This window comes from Poromitra crassiceps (genome assembly GCF_964638095.1).
Source record: "Poromitra crassiceps genome assembly, chromosome: 18".
Classification (NCBI taxonomy): Eukaryota; Metazoa; Chordata; class Actinopteri; order Beryciformes; family Melamphaidae; genus Poromitra; species Poromitra crassiceps.
The window spans coordinates 24,500,057-24,505,348 of record NC_139636.1 but is presented as its reverse complement, the minus strand read 5'-3'; positions in this window follow the sequence as shown (position 1 = coordinate 24,505,348).

Genomic DNA, 5,292 nt, shown 5'->3' with positions numbered 1-5,292 from the left:
GTCAGCATTTTATTATCTTAAGCGCTTATGTTCAAGAGGACACTTTGGGTTCAGCACCCCCTATTCATGACAAAGCTCACGGAAGCATATTTATTCCCCCATTCACATTTCATTTCATTCAGTTGATGTGGCCTTTGTTTGGCTTGTATAGTGGAAGCGATGTGTCTTACAGAGGTATGAGTGTATTTGGTGAAATTGGACAGGATGCGCTGGATGTTGTGATCCCGGGGAAGTGGCACGTCGGAGGAGGAGGTCTGCTTCTCAGAAGGACCGTGGACGCATGGAACACTGGAAAGGGGGACTGAAAGCATCATGGGGCAGATCCTGGATGTAAGGCAATCCAATGTAACCACAGTAAAAAGCTGTTGATTTAGGTTGGAGCTAAATGGAGTGAGCTTCTCTCTGTTCCAGCCTGGGGAATGCCTCAGATCACGGCATGCGGTTTTGGGCCTTGATATGATGTGGTTTGCCCGGGGATGGCGGGAGGGACTGTGGGGCCGGCCGGGGCCGCGGAGAATGTCTCTGTCACAGCTGAAATCTGTAAACTAATTGACCACCCATACACAGCATTCCTGTTCCATGGGCCTTTTCTCCTGGGACCAGCAAACAGACCCAGAACTCAAGCTCACCTCCCCCAGACCAGGGCCCACTGACTGTAGTGTGATTAATGACATGCTCTCTCTCTCTCTCTCTCTCTCTCTCTCTCTCTCTCTCTCTCTCTCTCTCTCTCTCTCTCTCTCTCTCTCTCTCTCTCTCTCCCCTGGGCCTGGTGTATTGGTCTGCCTAGTTCACCTCCCTTGGCACACCACTAACTTAAACATCCTTGTAATGTCAGACCAGCCAGGAGGAAATCCACAGTGTTTTCCTTTTCTGCTGTCTTCCCCCCCCCCCTTTTCACAATAATTCATTAACAGTGAGGCTTGCAGGCTCATTTTTCACTTTTTTTGTGAGCGTGTTTTCATCTTAAAATGATCCAACTGCTTGGCTGAAAATGTGGGGAAAGATATTCCGGGGTAAGGTAAAGGCTTTTTTACTCTGTTCATCACCATGACCCAAAAGAGTGAAAAATGACACTGGGGCGTTGTAAAATAGCTTTTGGGACAGTACTGGACAGACTCAAGTTAGTAGTGCGGATGCCAAGGACCCAAAGGTCAAATGACAACACAAGGTCGGAGTACTCCCATATGACAGGCTGTATGGTCATGACTCATGACACAGCCTAGGCTACATAATGAATATTGTATGTGTCATATTCTCATGGTAATATGAGCCCAGAGCTCGGCTCGTTAAGTTACAGCTCGGGACGTGTCCCTTTGGGGTTAATTTTCTGGCTGGCATCTTAATTGTCAGTTGGGGGGGGAGGCTGAACTGCTACTATCATTTCATCTAAAGCAAATATTGACTGAAGAGTTTTGGGCATTCCCCACATTCCTCATGGGAAGACCACAGGATAGGTACCGCGCTCCCGCACTTCCTCCTGCTTCTGCCAAAGACATGCAGCTTAGTCTATACATCACAGAACTAGGAATGCTCAGTTTTGGCCGATATTAATATTGCTGTTATGGCCGATAACCAATATTTACCTATGTCGAGCTGTATAAAAAACAGGTTCCTATGATAATCAAATCTTGTACATACTGAAAAAACTCATGTAAACTGTGAATTTGAAAAAGTAAGTAGTCTTACTTTATTTACAAAACATTTGGAAAAGCACATAAATCATAGTACTTACATACATAGTACATAGTACAAACATAGTACTTTCAGTTTGAAAATTCTGGCCGATACGATAACCGATATGAACATTGCTGTCACTTTGCTCATCGGACTGATACAGATATATATTTCAAAAATAACTTAACATCAGCCAATACTGATATGATTGACAATATCTATTGTGCATCCCCACACACAACCTATGGCTATGGTATTGATCTGTAGATCTTGAAGGTTTTTAAGCTTTTTTTTGGCCCATACAGCCATTCATCTAAAGTTTAACCATAGTCTCTCATGTTGTGTTGGTCCATTTTTCCTCTGTGAAGTCCAGTCGGTGCGTATGACTGGGTGATGTCAGCAGTCAGCTGTGAGGATGGTAGCCTATGGGTAATGGCGGTACGAGGCCGAGCAGGCCCATTGGTCGGAGGAATGTGTGAACACGGTGACAAAACCATTTATTTACAGGCACTTCCACCGTGAGGTTCTAGCACCCGCAGCCCAAGTGCAACCCCGGGGAAGACACAGCTGCGTGCGAACGGTGTAGCGCCAGCGCCGCTGCCTTTGATCGGTCCGACATGAGAGCGGCCCTGATCTCCAGGAACACCACCCATCTTGTCTGATATTCCTGAGTGCACAAACTGAGACATTCCAGACGTGCGAACTGCCCGTGACAAACGATCACCCTTTGGGTTTTCAGCGCTCGCATGCCGTGGACTTCTTGGCAGGGTGAAGTGGGTCTGGGGCCCGAGAGTTTTCCCCCTCTCTCTCTCTCTCTCTCTCTCTCTCTCTCTCTCCGGCTTCAGTAACTGGAGCGGCACCACAGAATGTGGACAAGTCCTGGTGTGGATTATTACATTAGTGAGAGCCTCAAGGGTGGGGCTATGATTTAATATTGACCTTTTTCAGCACGGGACCCAGCCTGGAGTCAGAACACTGCCAAGGCTGTGGGTGACTGTGTGTGTCATTCAGTGGACTGTTGACTGGATTAAATCAACTTGAATAATACAGATCCTAGGCACAGCACAAAACAAATTTGGTTTCGTTTCAGTTTTCAAGCCATAACCTTCTGTGAAGCGAGAAGTGAAAATAACATCTATTACTGCCAGATTAGTCACTGCATATTAGCGGGTGATGTTGGTTTTGATTCGTCTCCAACTCTTGCTCCGATTTCTCCTGCCGTTGCGTGAAATGTCCTTTTTTTTTTAGTTCACGACTGGACTCTCAAGGTGTGCTGTATGTTTGAAAAGGCACCATAGAAGCCCATTGATTTGTCCAGGCCATTGAACAGGCCCCGCATTGTGCCTTCACTGATGTCATTCTACTGCTTCCTGTCATTTTCCAACACAGGCACTGTTCCACATGTCCTCCTCCGGCTGCAAACTCCATGCAGTCAAATCCTCACATGATTGATTCTTTTACACTTCATTTCTAGCATTCGTCAGACCTCCGTTGAATCCTGAAACTTTGCCTTGCCACTCTCCATATAATCTAACCAGTAGTAGAACTGTGCAATAACTCTCTTGTGGACATAAATATCACAAAATCAATTGATTAGATTTGGAAATGTGTGGGAAAAAATGTGCCAATCAAAAATGTGCTACCTCTGTGCCATCCAAAATGTGTATTCCCCCCATAAAAGTAGTCTCAGGCAGTTGTATCATTCAAAGTTATATCAAATTGTATTCAACAGAGACAAACTAGATACTTATTCATACCAGCCTGTAGATTCTCATGCTATGAAGTTGATTTGTACTAGTCTGGTCAGTTGTCTCTCCACAGAGAGTTACAGTGTTGCTGTCTTGCTGTTGAGGTTTGCATGTACTAAGTGCCCCCCCCCCCCCCCTCTCCCTTTTGCTACAGTCTAGTAGTGCAGATGATCACTGCCAGAAAAAGACATCAACAGATTTGCCAAGAATGCTTACAAGATCTTAGCAACTCTGGTGAATGCATGCTTGTGCACGGGCGCGCGCGCGCATGTGTGTGTAGGCTCGCACATGTGCATGTTTGACATGCTGTTATCAGACATCTCAATCGCAACTCATGTATGACTTCCAGTTGTGGCACGTCTGAGGCCGAGCCTGATGAAAGTCCAGCAGATGCTGCACACTGTGGGGAGGAAACAAAATGGATATTCAAGACCTCAATATTATTTTTTCTATGCAGCAACTAATGAAATAGAACAAATGCTTCTTCCATACAAATCACATTGTTTTGCCGTGACCATGATTCATCATCTTTGCTGCTCTCCGCGTGAGACGCTGATGCAATAGACCAAATCACCGTGACGTCACCATGTAAACAAATTTACTTCCGGGTACCACTTGGGGAAGGCGGCAGGTTTAAATGTGCCTGTTGTCAAATAAATGCTGTCAAACCCTCTCGTTGTTTTCGGCCGACTACTTTCAATTTAAATGGTTAAACGGTTGGTAAACATGCTTGTCCGACGTATCTAGCCTTTCTTCTGTGTTTGTTTTATGTAGTGTTAGCTAGCTAATAATGTTTGTTTGTCTGTCAAACTCGCAGTTTTTTTGCAGACTCGTAACCTCGCCTCACCAGGCTCTTCTCGGCGAGAGCAGACTCGTTAACGTTACAGACAGAGCTACCGACGCCACGTTAATTTAATTTAGCGTCAAGTCTACTCTGGTCTGGTCCAACAGGTAAATAAGCTAGTCTGGTCTCCACTAACGTTAGTGAAAGTGTTGTTATGAATGATATTAAACAACAACACAACACGGACGAACCATTTTTGTCTTCTTTGTCTGTTTTTGTCTTCAACACGTCAGTTTGTGCCGTTCACCGCCATTATAATGTGTGGACCCAGGGGTACCCGGAAGTAAATGTAAACATCCCGCTGATTTGGTCTATACTGTCAGATGCACATTGCTGGTTGCAACAGTCAAATGTGATCGACTATTTTTTATCAAGTTTTCTTTCCAGATTTTTCTCTAAATTGTACTTGGCCAACTTCCCCTGCTGTCCCGGTCGAGACTCCGCCCCCTCTGCCGATCTGGGGAGAGCCATAGCCTAGCCCATGGTTCTTCTGATACATGTGCCAGCCGCTTCTTTTCACCTGACAGTGAGGAGTTTCACCACGCAGAACATAGCACGTGGGAGGATCACACTATTCCCCCCAGTTCCCCTCCCCACGGGCCCCCCGAACAGGCACCCCGCCCGACTATAGTGCAGCGACCAGGACGCATACCCCACAGGCTTACCACCCCCCGCAGACACGGCCAATTGTGTCTGTAGGAGCGTCTGCCCAAGCCGCCGGAAGTACCACAAGATGATGGATTATTGCTGGAGCAAAGCGCGCTATGTGTTGTATTTCGAGAGGACGCTGAGAAGGTAGCAGTATTCATCCCTTTTCCCATAGCCGGGCCTGTGTGGAGGGATACATTGTGGGAGAGCAGGGAGGAAGTGTTGTGAGGGGCTGTGGAGGACGTTGCTAGGCGACTCGTGGTAATGAGCGCGGGGGCTCAGGAGCTGTCTGCTCAGTGTTCCGGGTCCTGACGAGAACAGACAGGCTGGCCTGGGACGGCCTGCGTGGAGCTGCCACCGCGGCCACCTGCTCACAGC